Source organism: Mirounga angustirostris, unplaced genomic scaffold, assembly GCF_029215605.1.
Source record: "Mirounga angustirostris isolate CCGP_5_RB_7025 unplaced genomic scaffold, mMirAng1.0.hap1 SCAF_8, whole genome shotgun sequence".
Taxonomy (NCBI): Eukaryota; Metazoa; Chordata; class Mammalia; order Carnivora; family Phocidae; genus Mirounga; species Mirounga angustirostris.
The window spans coordinates 26,774,248-26,791,610 of record NW_026991716.1 but is presented as its reverse complement, the minus strand read 5'-3'; positions in this window follow the sequence as shown (position 1 = coordinate 26,791,610).

The window sequence follows — 17,363 nt, the reverse complement described above, 5'->3', positions numbered from 1 at the left end:
TTTTGAGATGGGAAGATTATCCTGGATTATCCAGGTGAGCTTTTAATGTAATCACAGGTATCCTTAGAAGAGGGAAGCAAAAGGGTCAGATAGAGAAGATGTGACAGCAAAACAGACCAAAATAGAGGTTGGGGCATCCAAGGAATGTGAGCAGCTTCTAGGTGCTGGAAAAGGCAAGTAAATGAATTCTCCCCAACAGCCTTCAGAAGGAGCCAGCCAGGGCAACACTGATTTTTACCCAGTGAAACCCATTTTGGATTTTGGACTTCCAGAACTGTTAGTAATAAATGTGGACTGTTTTTAAACCATCAAGCTTGTGATAACTTATTACAGCAGCAACAGAAAACCAATACAGAGCCAGGAGAGCTCCAGATGTATTAGGTTCTGAGCTGATCACTAGAGTTGGTCCATGAAGGAACGCTTTCTGGGCATTAAGGTGCTACCCACTGGGTGCTTTAAAGAAATAATTTACCTGAGAAGGTGAGAAATTTACTTCTGAGCACACTTTTAATAACCTGACTCACAGCTTCTGAAACACATGGGTGAAAACACTATTCCAGGTCTGTACCAGCTGAACATTGTAGAAATTGCCTTTTCTTAGGGTCTTCCTCAAAAGCTGTCCACTGATAGTAGTAGGTAAGTATGATTAAATTTTAGAATTAGGTTTAACTGGTCTCTAACTAGGTTTGCTTGGTCTCTTCTAGGAAAATGTTTTGATCTTTAGGAGGATTTTAGGTAAGTGGAAATGATGAGATGTATTTTTCTGATGGTTTTTTACTCACCATTTTAATTTTTCTTAGGCTAGTAAGTTTTGTTTTCTCTATAAACTAATAAAGCTTGCTTCTTTGAGGGAGAGGAACACCTATTTCCCATATAGTAATCATACTGTGAAGCAGTGAAATTGCATCTATTGTGGTGTTCTATTTATACATTAAAGCTCCTTGACTGAAAAGTCCTCAGAGAGAACTTTCTGGACCATTTTATCAAAAAGACAATCAAAATATAGCAAGATTTAGCCCTCACAATATGGATGGATAAAATGGTGGCCAATGCCATTTTCAGTTTTTGAGCCACATCTTTTGGTTTTCTTTAGGAGAAAGATCAATGTCATAAAGAGGATCTGTGTCAAAAAAAAAAAAAAAAAAGGTGGGTTTTGGAGTCAACCTCCAAGCTCAGCTGAACCATCTACTTTCAACACTACCATATACAGAGCCTCAGTTTCCTCAGCTGCAAGGGGTAATATTCCCATTAGTGGTCGTGTTAACATATTAAATAGATGTACCTGCTCAGTCTCTGAGTTCCAACCCTGGCTGTGTCATGAACTAGGAGTGTGAGTTTGGACTGATTTCTAAGTTCCTTTTTATGGAACCCAAGTAATAGGAACTAAAAAATGGCAGCTATTATTATTACTTTGTTAAGCTATAGATTCACTCAGAGATTTGAAAAAAAAAATATTAAGTTTAATCCATCTCCAGAAAATACCTCACAGAAAATGTTTGTTGGTTGTATGTCAGGTATTGTAATAAACCTTTTCTAATTTTCCACAACAGTGATAGGTTGGTTCTTTTGTTTATCCATTTCGTAGTTCTAAAAGGGAATGTTAAGGAAGGTTAAGGGATTTGTCCGAAGTTGTATGCCTAGCTGGTGCTACAGCCAAGAATCAAACATGACAGAGAACCTCTTGAATGCAAGCTCTTAACCACCTCTCTGAACCATATGCAACAGTGGCTCATTTTAGTTTTACAAATATGAAATGAATTGGCACAAGTAAAGCACTACTTAACGATGTACATCTCCCTAACCAAACCTTCCCTGCAGCCTGGTTTCGCCTCCTCGCCTGAGGGTATACATAATCATAATCACCAATAAATTGTACACCGTTTCTAAAACAAACCCCTTGCTATTTTTTTCAAGTCAATCTAAGAAAGAAAATGGAAGAAGAGGGTGGCACAGTTCTTTAGTCACTGCTGCATTCAAACTGCCTTCCAACAACACCTTTTTTATAAAACAAGACGACTTGATGACTTTTGCTTCTGTAGTTATTTGGGGTGAAGGAATTGTATAAAAGGTGTGTAATGCTGAAAAGGGCGAGTCACAGCACCAAAATCTCATAACATGCCATCTTCTGTTTGAATGTGCTGGCTTAGTGGAATGCATATCTGATGTTTATCAGTGCATGTCTTTTTTTTTTTAACTTTTTTACTTTATTTTTAAATTTTATTTTATTATGTTATGTTAATCACCATACATTACATCACTAGTTTTTGATGTAGTGTTCCATGATTCATTGTTTGCATTTACAACCAGTGCTCCATGCAATACGTGCCCTCCTTAATACCCATCACTGGGCTAACCCATCGCCCCACCCCCCTCCCTTCTAAAACCCTCAGATTGTTTCTCAGAGTCCATAATCTCTCATGGTTCATCTCTCCCCCCGATTTCCCCCCCTTCATTTTTCCCTTCCTCTTCCTAATGTCTTCCATGCTATTCCTTATGTTTCACAAATAAGTGAAACCATATGATAATTGACTTCCTTTGCTTGACTTATTTCACTTAGCATAATCTCCTCCAGTCCCATCCATGTTGATGGAAAAGTTGGGTATTCATCCTTTCTGATGGCTGAGTAATATTCCATTGTATGTATGGACCACAGCATCTTTATCCATTCATCTGTTGAAGGGCATCTCAGCTCTTTCCACAGTTTGGCTATTGTGGACATTGCTGCTATGAACATTGCAGTGCATATGGCCCTTCTTTTCACTACATCTGAGTCTTTGCATCTGTCTTTAGTAGATGTCAATTTGCTTTTCATGTAATAGCCCCTAGAAACAAGCACTCACTTTCCAAATATCTAAAGTTTCAGGAAATATCTGTATACATCCTCCCCAGGCACTAACATTAGATTACCTGAGATTCCCACAGACTAAATATGGGAATGGCATCATGCTTCACAGAGTGTAGATACTTGGTAAACTTAAACACTAACACTAGCTGAACAATAACAATAAATTGAATATAGATGCTGGCAAAATCAATTGTTCTGACTGGCTTTTTCAGAACTGGATTTTGTCTTTTGGTATATAGCTTTACTGTGCTTTTTTTTTTTTTTAGTATGAAAATAACTTTATAAGGTTCATTGGGTTCATTACTGTATGATTAATAGTTGCTGCCATTTATTGGTTGCTTTCTATGTGCCAAATGGTATATTGGATGCTTTATCTATATCATCTCATTTAACCCTTCCAAATGTTCCATGACATCAATGTTATTTCTGTTATATGGATTGGAAAACTGAGGGTCAGATCACATTAAAATTAAAAGTGACACAATTTGTGATCAATAGATGTAGGATGTGAACCTAAGTGTTTAAATTACAAAGCTATGCTAGTCCCACTGTTACAGTATCTCTTATAAATGAATCATTTTGTTCTTTGAAATACTGAGGGTTGGGATTTTTGTGGAGCCTAAAGCAATAGTTTCCTTAGCTTACTTGTTCTTTGGAATATCAATGTGATTACATGATTGATTGGATTTTTCTTCTAGCTCTAGTGATCTCCAGAAACATAAAAATTTAAAATGTATACAAATATCCAGAGAGATTGATCACTCTTCATACTACAAGGTGCATAAGACCTGACCTTTAACAACAGGTACAGTAGACTCAGGACCAGTTTTCAGAGACTCATCTGTAAGACTTTCTATAGGAAACAGATGGGAGGGATGTCAACTTTACAGGGGCTGAATCTTTGGTTATAACTCATTAAGACATCCCCTTAAGTGTGAGATTACACTTAAGTGAAGAGATTATAAACCAGATAGAGTAAAAGTGTCCCTCTCTGATCCAGTGGCTGATGTGTTCTCCATTAGACAACTGCTGTATTTAGTAGAGCCCTAAGAATAAAACATTACCAATTTACCATTTAATATAGTTAAATATAAATGAGGGACCATCTTGCACAGACCCTATTCCTAAGATTATGTTTTATTCATTTATTATTTAGTTTTTATCATAGTCTAAGTTTTTTTCATGTAGATATGATGGTATCTAGCACTTCTCAAGTTTGTATCTTAGGCATGAAAGAGAAGCATCTTGCTGATATTTACAATTCTAGAAATTATTTTCCATGGAATTGTAGCTACCCTAAAAATTGATTAAATTGATACTTTAAAAGAATATTGCATACATATTATTCTGATCTTCCTTGTATAGTTCATCTATTTCTATATGAAAGCCAAGTGACAACAAATATCTTCAACAAGTTATTTCTATTATTAGAAATTTAACACTATGTTGTATTTCTAAATAAGGCCTTCCTCTAATATAATAATTAAATAAAATATTTAAACTATATTTAATCTTATTACTCTATTCTTTTTGTTTTTCCTTATAAAAAATCAATAGTTTTAACAATTGACGTAATTTTTATTTTTTTCTTTTTTCTTTTATTTACTTATTTATTTATTATTATGTTAATCACCATACATTACATCATTAATTTTTGATGTAGTGTTCCATGATTCATTGTTTGTGTATAACACCCAGTGCTCCATTCAGTATGTGCCCTCTTTAATACCCATCACCAAGCTAACAGTTTCCCCCCCCTCCCCTCTAGAACCCTCAGTTTGCTTCTCAGAGTCCAGTCTCTCATGGTTTGTCTCCCCCTCTGATTACCCCCCTTCATTTTTCCATTCCTGCTATCTTCGTTTTTTTTTTTTTTTAACATATACTGTATTATTTGTTTCAGAGGTACAGGTCTGTGATTCAACACTCTTACACAATTCACAGCGCTCACCATAGCACATACCCTCCCCAGTGTCTATTACCCAGCTGCCCCATCCCTCCCACCCCCCTCCACTCCAGCAACCCTCAGTTTGTTTCCTGAGATTAAGAATTCCTCATATGAGTGAGGTCATATGACACATGTCTTTCTCTGATTGACTTATTTCGCTCAGCATAACACCCTCCAGTTCCAGCCACATCGATGCAAATAGCAAGATTTCATTCCTTTTGATGGCTGCATAATATTCCATTGTATATATATACCACCTTTTCTTTTTTTTTTTTAAAGATTTTATTTATTTATTTGAGACAGAGAGAATGAGAGAGACAGAGAGCACATGAGAGGGGGAAGGGTCAGAGGGAGAAGCAGGCTCCCTGCCGAGCAGGGAGCCCGATGCGGGACTCGATCCAGGGACTCCAGGATCATGACCTGAGCCGAAGGCAGTCGCTTAACCAACTGAGCCACCCAGGTGCCCAGTATACCACCTCTTCTTTATCCATTCATCTGTCGATGGACATCTTGGCTCTTTCCACAGTTTGGCTATTGTGGACATTGCTGCTATAAACATCGGGGTGCACATACCCCTTTGGACCCTACATTTGTATCTTTGGGGTAAATACCCAGTAGTGCAATTGCTGGATCATATGGTAGCTCTATTTTCAACTTTTTGAGGAACCTTCATACTGTTTTCCAGAGTGGCTGCACCAGCTTGCATTCCCACCAACAGTGCAGGAGGTTTCCCTTCTCTCCACATCCCCACCAACATCTGTCATTTCTTGACTTGTTAATTTTTAGCCATTCTGACTGGTGTGAGGTGGTATCTCATTGAGGTTTTGATTTGGATTTCCCTGATGCTGAGCGATATTGAGCACTTTTTCATGTGTCTGCTGGCCATTTGGATGTCTTCTTTGGAAAAATGTCTGTTCATGTCTTCTGCCCATTTCTTGATTGGATTCTTTGTTCTTTGGGTGTTGAGTTTGATAAGTTCTTTATAGATTTTGGATAGCCCTTTATCTGATATGTCATTTGCAAATATCTTCTCCCATTCTGTCGGTTGTCTTTTGGTTTTGTTGACTGTTTCCTTTGCTTTGCAAAAGCTTTTTATCTTGATGAAGTCCCAATAGTTCATTTTTGCCCTTGCTTCCCTTGCCTTTGGCGATGTTTCTAGGAAGAAGTTCCTGCAGCTGAGGTCAAAGAGGTTGCTACCTGTGTTCTCCTTTAGGATTTTGATGGACTCCTGTTTCACATTGAGGTCATTCAACCATTTGGAGTCTATTTTTGTGTGTGGTGTAAGGAAATGGTCCAGTTTCATTCTTCTACATGTGGCTGTCCAATTTTCCCAACACCATTTGTTGAAGAGACTGTCTTTTTTCCATTGGACATTCTTTCCTGCTTTGTCAAAGATGAGTTGACCATAGAGTTGAGGGTCCATTTCTGGGCTCTCTATTCTGTTCCATTTTTCAATGTGTCTGTTTTTGTGCCAGTAGCATACTGTCTTGATGATGACAGCTTTATAATAGAGCCTGCAGTCCGGAATTATGATGCCACCAGCTTTGCTTTTCTTTTTCAACATTCCTCTGGCTATTCGGGGTCTTTTCTGGTTCCATACAAATTTTAGGATAATTTATTTCTTTGAAAAAAGTGGATCGTATTTTTTTTTTTAAGATTTTATTTATTTATTTGAGAGAGAGAATGAGACAGAGAGAGAGAGCATGAGATGGGGGAGGATCAGAGGGAGAAGCAGACTCCCTGCTGAGCAGGGAGCCTGATGCGGGACTCGATCCCGGGACTCCAGGATTATGACCTGAGCCAAAGGCAGTTGCTTAACCAACTGAGCCACCCAGGCGCCCAAGTGGATCGTATTTTGATGGGGATTGCAATGAATGTGTAGATTGATCTAGGTAGCATTGACATCTTCACAATATTTGTTCTTCCAATCCATGATCATGGAACATTTTTCCATTTCTTTCTGTCTTCCTCAATTTGTTTCATGAGTATTTTTTAGTTTTCTGAGTACAGATCCTTTGCCTCTTTGGTTAGATTTATTCCTAGGTATCTTATGGTTTTGGGTGCAATTGTAAATGGGATCGACTCCTTGATTTCTCTTTCTTCTGTCTTGTTGTTGGTGTATAGAAATGCCACTGATTACTGTGCATTGATTTTATATCCTGCCACTTTACTGAATTCCTGTATGAGTTCTAGCAGTTTTGGGGTGGAGTCTTTGGGGTTTTCCACATAAAGTATCATATCATCTGCAAAGAGTGAGAGTTTGACTTCTTCTTTGCTGATTTGGATTCCTTTTATTTCCTTTTGTTGTCTGATTGCTGTGGCTAGGACTTCTAGTACTATGTTGAATAGCAGTGGTGATAGTGGACATCCCTGCCATGTTCCTGACCTTAGGGGGAAAGCTCTCAGTTTTTCCCCATTGAGAATGATATTCGCTGTGGGTTTTTCATAGATGGCTTTTATGATATTGAAGTATGTACCCTCTATGCCTACACTCTGAAGAGTTTTGATCAAGAAAGGATGCTGTACTTTGTCAAAAGCTTTTTCTGCATCTATTGAGAGGATCATATGGTTCTTTTTCTTTCTTTTTTTAATGTATTGTATCACATTGATTGATTTGCAGATGTTGAACCAAACTTGCAGCCCAGGGATAAATCCCACTTGGTCATGGTGAATAATCCTTTTAATGTATTGTTGGATCCTATTGGCTAGTATTTTGGTGAGAATTTTTGCATCCATGTTCATCAAGGATATTGGTCTGTAATTCTCCTTTTTGATGGAGTCTTTGTCTGGTTTTGGGATCAAGGTAATGGTGACCTCATAAAACGATTTTGGAAGTTTTCCTTCCATTTCTATTTTTTGGAACAGTTTCAGAAGAATAGGTATTAATTCTTCTTGAAATGTTTGGTAGAATTCTCCTGGGAAGCCATCTGGCCCTGGGCTCTTGTTTGTTGGGAGATTTTTGATGACTGCTTCAATTTCCTTAGTGGTTATTAGTCTGTTCAGGTTTTCTGTTTCTTCCTGGTTCAGTTTTCGTAGTTGATACATCTCTAGGAATGCATCCATTTCTTCCAGACAATCTAATTTGCTGGCATAGAGTTGCTCATGATATGTTTTTACAATTGTTTGTATTTCTTTGGTGTTGGTTGTGATCTCTCCTCTTTCATTCATGATTTTGTTGCTTTGGGTCATTTCTCTTTCCTTTTTGATAAGTCTGGCCAGGAGTTTATCAATCCTATTAAATCTTTCAAGGACCAGCTCTTAGTTTTTTGATCTGTTCTACTGTTCTTTTGCTCTGATCTTTATTATTTCTCTTCTCCTGCTGGGTTTAGGCTTTATTTGCTGTTCTTTCTCCAGCTCCTTTAGGTGTAGGGTTAGGTTGTGTATTGGAGATCTTTCTTGGTTTTTGAGAAGGCTTGTATTGCTATATACATTCCTCTTAGGACTGCCTTTGCTGCATCCCAAAGATTTTGAACAGTTGTGTTTTCATTTTCATTTGTTTCCATGAATTTTTTAAATTCTTCTTTAGTTTCCTCATTGACCCATTCATTCTTTAGTAGGATGCTTTTTAGCCTCCATGTATTTGAGTTCTTTCTGACTTTCCTCTTGTGATTGAGTTCTAGTTTCAAAGCATTGTGGTCTGAAAATATTCAAGGAATGATCCCAATCTTTTGGTGATGTAATTTTTATTTTATGTCTATTCTTGAGAGCAGAATGGTTGATCTCGATATAATTTGTCCATTATGGTAGCCACTTAGCTACATGTAGCTATTGAGCCACTTAAATGTAGCTAGTCCAAATTGAGATATATTTAAGTATAAAATACATACCAGATTTTGAATGTAAAGCATACCAATAATTTTTAAATTGATTGTATGCCGAAATGATTGTATTTTACATATACTAGGTTAAATAAAACATACTATTTAAGCTAATTTCACTTTTTTCTCTTCACTTTTTAAAAATGTGGCAACTAGTAAATTTGAAATTACACATGTAACTCGCATTTTTGCTGTTGTTTAATTTCTATTAAACAGTATTGATCTAGAATCTCTTAGTAAATAAAAAGCCCTTTTCTGGTTTTTTAGCCATCTGAAAAAAATCAGAGTGATTCTTTCAAGTGTTTGACTCTCAAGAATTCAGTGTAACCATCACTTACTAAATTGTACACTTACTTGTAAATTGTACCCTAGTGGCAAAAGGCATTTAATTCACCTTCCAAATGGGCTCTCTTTACAAGCAGGGAGTGACTTTTTTGGGAAAAGTTTGGCTTAATAAATTTTAATTGATAGTAATACTAATAAACTAAAGGGGGAATTAATTTACAATTATGGTTTATAAGGAACAAGTAATAGAAAACTCTGAGAATGTATCATAATATACACTGCCTATAACTTAATACTATACTATTATAACATAAAACTACATGATTATATATGTGTATTCATGCTTGCCTTCTTAGCTACTGGTAAATTGGCAGAGGTTTAAAATATAAAATTAACTTAACAGTTAGGCATAATTAGTTATAAAATTCTTCTGCTATCAAATCATTGAAACATGTTCACATGCAATGACTTGTAAAAATAAGCCACTCTTGTTTGTCTATGTGCTGGTAGGTATTTCTTTTCTTCATCAGCGTCCCAGTTTAGAACAGCAAGAGTTCTTTGAGCTGAAGTGAGGCTGGATTTTTCATTCTGACAACTACCTGTGACAGCAATACAGATACTTAAAGACCATGTTCTTGAGCCTGTAAAGATGCCTGGAGGGCCAAGCTGGTGTGTTTTTGTGGTTTTTCCATTTACATATGATGCTATTTTTGTTACAACACTAATGGTTTGTTTTCATGCTTATACAGACCAACAAGTCGTCTTGCCAGGGAGTTGCTTTGTTCTTTGTGAGTTGTGTTATCATCATTCATCTCTGTCCTCTATAGAATGCTTCTCCTTAACTTCTTTTCCTCTATTCAAGACAGACTTTGAAGGGTGTTCTAATACCTTCCAGACAACAGTAAGTTGAAATAGAAGAGGAGGGAAAAGTTAGATCAGTTTAGTAAACACGATCAGTTAAAAAAATGAGTATCAAGTGTAAAATATCCAGTGATGGGTTGTTAAAAAGCAGTTTCACGAAATGACATGCTTTAATGATTAAAACAACCATAAATGCTCCATTAAACAGTAGCTATTCTCGTTATAGACTAGACACATTATGGCAACAGATTAGTTTTATTTACAAACTTAGATACTTTTCTTTGGTTCATTAAAAAATTAATGTGTGAAGTAACTGGAATATTGTCTGTGTGGTTTCCATACCAGAGTGGTTACAAGAGATGACGTAGTGGTAGTACAATTTAGCTGACCAAGCGGTATTTCACTCCATTTCCACTGGAAAGAGACAGCTGTAGTCACATAGCTTTTCCATATATGGAATCAAAGTGACAGCATTCTAAGAAGGCCATTGACCTGGGTTCAAGTTCCTTTGAAGTATTCCACAGGACTGTAGCCCCACAAGCTTCACCAAAATACTACAACCCAGGAAGAGCCTCTGGACTCATTTCAGTGAGGAAAAAGCAACAACTTTGAATGTAAGTGATCTTAGTAAGAATTTATCCCTTCCTCCTCCTACAAAGTTTGATATAAGTTTTGGAGCTCTGGGCCACGACACTTCATCCTGTCAGGTGATCTCTTTCTCTCCTTGCCCTTTTTGGCTTACTCTGCTTGAAGAGCCCATAGTATATTCATGGGGAGTAGCTTCCCATGTATCTTGACTGGGAAGTTCAGGCACCTGGACTTCAGCAGTTCCCACAGGATGCCAGATGGCAGAGGCCACGACACACCTCTACCACACCCTAACCTAGATTCAGAGCTGCAAGCCATGGGCCATGTGGATTTTCCAAGGAGCCTCTTTCTTAAGCTGGCATGGGTACTCCAGACACAAATGGACCTTCTAGCAGAAGATCTTCAGATGGTTCATTCAGGAAGGGAGGGGCTATGAAGACATGCTATGATCTTTGGCTCTGACATATTTTTCTGATTTTCTTCCTGACTTTTCTTTCTTACTTTTCAAACTTTACTGTGTGTATTTGGTATACAAGCAGTGCCTCATTCATCAACTTTCTTTACCAACTCCATCCCTCTCCTATACCTCTATTTCTAATCATGATACTGTCACTTTTCATCACCCAGGGTGATATTTGACACTTTCTTTACTTTTCATTTCACCAACTTCACAACTAACCAATTGCCGAATTTCACAAATTTCCTTTTTATATTTTCTGTTTTCTCTGCCATCACTCACTTGGATCCAGGCCCTCCTCAGCTCATGCTTGGAGCATTATAATTGCCTCCTGACTCATCTCCCCACCTTCCCAAAAGTCCCTGCTTGTATTCATTCTGCACGCTCTGTCAGGCTAACCTTCCTAAGGCCCTATGGTCATTTTGATATTCCACTGTGTGAGGACTTTGAGCTTCCTATAAGATAAGCTCCAGCTTGACATTCAAGATTTTCCAGTGCAGAACTTTAATCTTAGCTCTCACATATCCCTAGGTGGAGCCTATACCTAAAATTCTCTCCTCACTCTTTCTTAGTCCCAGGCTTTTCCTGTGTCTGTGAGTTCTCTCACATTATGCTTCCTAACAGAATTGCTTCTCCTTGATTTTCATTCACTGCTTACTCATGAACTGTTTACGCCTACCTCTTCCATGAAGCTTCCGACATGATCCCTGCTCAAAATGATCTCCTCATACTCCTAACTCACAGCTTTTAGGCAAATAGTTGGGTACTGTTTTTTGATACCTCTTACATTTCTGCCTTGAAAAATCTCATTATTTCACACATGTTTTGTTCATTTACTTTCACCTATGTACATCTTTCTTCTCCACAAGAATATACTTTCGTAAACAAAATTCCTTCAGATTCTTAGATTCTGGGATCTTTGTTTCAAATAGTCAAGGCTCATCTTGTGATCAGCCATGTGTCTTTCCTCTAATGTCCTTGTTTATGTTATTTGATTATTTTATTCCTCCTTTGGACATCAGTAAGAGTCTGTTTAATAAACAGATAATTTGTGTAACATTCTGATAAAATAGTAAAATTTCCAGTGTTTTTTTATGTAAAAGGTTTTCTTTTAATTTATTTTTTATTAGCTATTAGTTTTTGCTTCCTTATCACAACTGTTTTCTAAAGAGAGTTCATCCCATTAATGGGAATGTGTGGTACTCCAGAGCATCTTGAAGGGATTCAGTATTTAATCCTGGGGGCAGCAATTGAGAAAGCTGAATTGCTCTAGGTGACACAGGGAGAGGAGAAGGGGTAAGGAGCCAGAGGAAGGCCCAGTAGAACAGGCAATGAGGGAAGAAGAGGGAAGACCAAACTGTGAGCAGTGAGACAAAACTCCATGGCAGAAGTGCTGCATTGTGGTTTGTTAGACTGTTTGATGTGGGGTGGCTGGCTCATCTTCATCTTCACATAAAAGATCTTCAGTAAAGGTGACATGGTTTACTGATACTCTTGTAATAATGGGTTAGTCAGGGGAATTCAAAGGGATGTTGAGTTTCATGTCTGGGACAACAAAGTGTGAAGACTGAAAAAGCTAACTCTGTTTTCTGGGTCACATCTAAAGCCTCTTAGTGTTGGTAACTCCCAAAGATCTCTCTGGTCTTCAGATGAGAGACATGAAAACAGTTTATATTGATGTGGCACTAAAATCCTTACAGAATCCTTTCATCTTAACAGAAACCCTGTGTGGCAAGTGAGGTAGATTTTAGTAGTTCCACATTACAAGTTGAAAGATGGAGATTTGAAAAATTATGTGCCAAAAAGAATTCAAGGCTGTGATCTTGTTCTTTTTATTTAAAATCTAGTGCTATCTCCATAGTGTCCATTCTTTCTCCTTCTTCCTCTTTGCTGTTATGTAGCTGGAATCTGTAGGCAGACTTGCTCTTCTATAATTCACATTACCCTTTGTTTTTGTCAGTTTGTTTTCAGAAAATCAGTCCCCCTGCTTTTCTCTTGTGTATGAACCCTTGTCCTGAATTGGCAGTCATTAAAATGTTTGGCTACCTTGTTACCCTCTAGGTTTCAGGATGTATGTCATTAAAATCTGAATTTTACACCCAAAATTATTTTCACATGATAGTTCATATTCTGATTTTTGTTAAGGCCTGTTTTATAGTCTTTTTTTTACTTTGTTATTTTCTATCATTATTTTCTTTTTTTTTTGTCAAATATACATTTTATGTATACATATATGACATTTTTATAATTGCATTCTACTATCTTGGTTTATGGATTGTTTCTTTTCTTCTATATCATTTGCCTCCATGTAATTATAAACTTTTCTAGTTCTCACAAACCTTTCTGAATCTTAAGTCTATGATTCCGAGCATCCTGTTTCTATCTCCATCTTAAAATATATTATTGAATAAAGACAATAAAAAAAATTTTCCTGGAATGATTTAATTGCTGTGACCTAATCACAGGGTTAATTTCTTCATTGGAGATTATCAGTTATCTTTTTAAATGCAAATAATTATTTCTCTTTAATTTTTTCCTTTAACATGCTAGAGAGAATCAGAAAATAGATATTATTTTATGCTGATCATGGATTAAAATAAATGTACTTTAAAATTGGTTCTTGTTATTTGTAGTAGGATAAATTCACAATTATTGTAAAAGCTTTAAACAGATAATAAGCCTTATGAAAAGCAATCTGATAATATTTAAACTCTTTATCCCAGGAATCCCAGTTCTAAGGATCTATTCCCTGGAAATTATCAGAAATATGGTCAAGGATTTATATACATGGATGCCTCCAGAGTATGACTTATAAAGATAAAAAATTGGAAACAGTTAAAAGGATAATTGTGTAATTAAATATTATAGAGTTATAAAATCCTATTTTTGAAGATTAGGTTAATAAAAGTGTTAATGATACAATGTTAATAAAGAAAATGCAGGGTATAAAAATACACATACATTTTGATCCCAAGTTCCCTCTATACTTAATAAATGGTATTAACTTAGTGGGAAACAAAGTACTTCTCATTATATATTTGTGCTTATTTTGCTTAAAATGAGAATTACACTATCATTATATTCTTCTGCTTTTCATTTTTAACATAATAATAATAAATGGTATCTATTTTTGTAGCATTTATTCAACCACAGAAAAGTACATAGGAAAGAAATGCTGTCTATGCTATCCTGAAATAAATCCCCTAAGCAACACAGAGTAGGCTAAACATGGAAAAAGAAGTAGGTAATCTGGGCCCAGTGACTCATTCATTCTAAAAGGGCTCTGGCCCTCCTGGACTCATCTACCAATTGGCATTTCACTGGTGAGCAGGTGTGTGATGTGAGTAGAAACGAGGAAGACATTTAGTCAAAATGAGGTTCAAAAAAGAACTTGATTCTGCAGACCCTTTTACAATGAAGTGCTTCAGAGAAGGGTGTGGAAGGCTTAAGCAGAGATTTAAAAGACTTCTTGCACCTAGTTGTTACCAAAGAGAATTCTGAACAGTGAAGCCAATGAAACAGAAACAGATGGCTCAAATTTTCTTTGAAATGTAGACAGATTGAAGAGGAAGAAGTTTGGCAAAAATACATTTGGGGTTTGGCCAAACTGAAAACATTTGAGAAATGGTATGAAACACTGGAAAAACATTAAAGTACTAGAACACTCACACTAAGTGTAATGTGATGGATACACAAAGAGAAATGGAGCTTAAAGATTAGGCCGCAGTTTCTGGTCAACCATCACAGCAACTGTTTCATTCTGGGGCAGGATGGATACTGATGACTGGTAGTTCTACCTGTGCAATGGAAATTACCTGCAAAATTGAGGGAACTCATGCAACTGAAAGATGCATGTAACTGAAGCTGCTTGAGCAACTGAAACACCCCAAGAAACTGAATCTACTGAGACATTCTTCTCAAGTACACATGACATTCTTCAGGATAGATCATAACTTAGGCCACAAATTAAGTTTGAATAGTTTTAAAAGATAGATATCATACAAAGTATCTTCTCTGGTCACATCAGGATGGACTTAGAAATTAATAATAGGAGTAAAACTGGAAAAATCACAGATTTGTGCAAATTCATCAGTACACTCTTAAACAATTAGTGGATCAAAGAAAAAATCACAAGGAAAATTAGATAATACTTAAGGATGAATGAATTTGGAATCACAACATATCAAAACTTATGGGACACTGTGAAAGCAGTGCTGAAAGAGAAAATTTATAGTAATGCTGTTATTTAAAAAAAGGAGAAAGATCTTAAATTAATAAGCTAACTTGACAATTTAAAGAACTAAAATCATTACTATCAAAAAAATCATCAAATAACAAATACTGATGAGGATGTAGAGAAATTAGTATCCTCACATACTGTTGTGAGAATAGTTTAGTCACTGTTGAAACTATGGAGGTTCCTCAAAAAATTAAAAATATAACTACCGTATGATTAAGCAATTCTACTTTTGGGTATATACCCAAAAGGATTGAAAGCAGAGTAGTGAAGAGATACATGTGTCCATAGCAAGAGTATTGAGTATATTTGTATACCTGTGTCATCCATAGCAGCATTATTTACAATAGCCAAAAGGTGGAAGCAACCCAAGTGTCCATGGATAAATGATGGATAAACAAAATGTGGTATATACATACAATAGAGTATTATTCAGCCTTAAAGGAGAAGGAAATTCTGACACATGCTATAACAGATGAAACTTGAGGGCAGTATGCTCAGTGAAATAAGCCAGTTACAGAAGGACATAATACTGTATGATTCCACTTATATGAAGTACCTAGAGTAGTCAAATTCATAGAGATAAAAAGTAGCATGGGGGTTTCCAGGGGCTAGAAGGAAGATGAAATATAGAGTTCATATTCAATAAATACATAATTTCTGTTTTTCACAACAAAAAGAGTTCTGGAGGTGGATGGTGGGGATAGTTGCAAAGCAATATGAATATACTTAATACCACTGAACTATACACTTAAAAATGGGTATGATGACAAAATTTATGTTACTGTATTTTATAATTTAAAAAATTATAATAAAATAATGAAATTTAAAAAGGAATATAAAGCTTAAAAATAAAGTTATGTAGAGCAAAGTGTACCAAAATTAGAGCAAAGTGACAAAGAGATATAAAATGATGAAAAAAAGTTATGAAAATTATATGTCCAACATTCAAAGAACAGAATTTCCAAAAAGCAGAGAGAAAATAGAGGGGAGGAAACATCAATGAAGGAATTTTGATAATTCCCTAGAACTGAACTATACAAGTTTCTAGATGAAGAAGACACTAAGGCCAAAACAATTCATGAAAATTGATCCACATCAAGCCAAATCATTTTGAAATTTCAAAACAATGAGGACAAAATATCTTAAAATCTTTCAGAAAGGAAACCAAAACAACAGCAGTAACACCACCAACAGGTCATAATAAAGGAATAAGAATTAGAATTTAGCTTAATTTTTTGGCCAATAGCAATGTTGGGTGATAGATTACGAAGAAACAACACTTTTAAAATTCTGAGGGAAAATGATTTTCAGTCTAAAATTCTATTTCCAAACTATCAATTTAGTGGGAGAGGAAAGATATCTTTCCAGACCCTTTTTTAAAAAAGGTAATGGAAATATGCCTCTCCCCAAATAAAGCCAATAAACAAATAAACAAAAAGAAATACATGGGACTCAAAAAAAAATGGAGATCTAGTTCTATAGTGTGGTGAAAGGAATCTCGAGGAGGATGGTAAATGTGTATCTAATAATGACTGCTGTGCACCAGGAATGGAGAACAATCAATCCATATGAGGGTAGTTCTAATATTTGTGGCCAAGGAACATGCAGGAATCTATATCCTTGACCACCCTGCAGAATGAAAATGTGGCATGAAGAAAGTCAATGGAACCATCTGTTTTATTGATGAAGTTCACAAGGCTGGTGGTGCATGCCTGAGATCAAATGGTAAGACAAAAATTGTGTTCTTATTATGAACAGTCACACTGTCACCTAATGCCTCATGTTGGTAAGAGCTTTCTGATTCCTGTAGACAACAATGAAGATGAAAATTCCAATTCTATCAAAATAATATCTCTGGAAGAATACACAAGAATCCGGGTGCTCTAGGAGCAGAACAACAGTATTGTTCTGAAAGCTGTGCATTGGAGGCATATTTTCCACATATTTGTTCCCTTAGAAGGTTGTACTAAGTAAGGTATTATAGCATCAAAGAAAGGAATAAAATAAAATTCACTTTCTACAATGATAAAGACAAAGAATAAGAAGAGAGAGAGAGAGACCTGGAACATCCAGAGCAAAGGACCAAGTTGGTCAGAATCTTTCTCTGGAGAGCCTGACTCAATTCACACATTCTGCAGAACAGAGAGGGTCAGAGGTTGGGAAGCTGAGTCTGAGACTCCAGAGTCCCATGGGTGGAGGTGGGAGGAGAGAAGGGCAAACTGTGGGGAATTGTTGAGAAATGATTTAGTGTTTTAAACTATGACAAACAAAGAAAATAATTGCACCTGAAACTCACCTTAGATAAATATAGTTTGTGTTCTGAA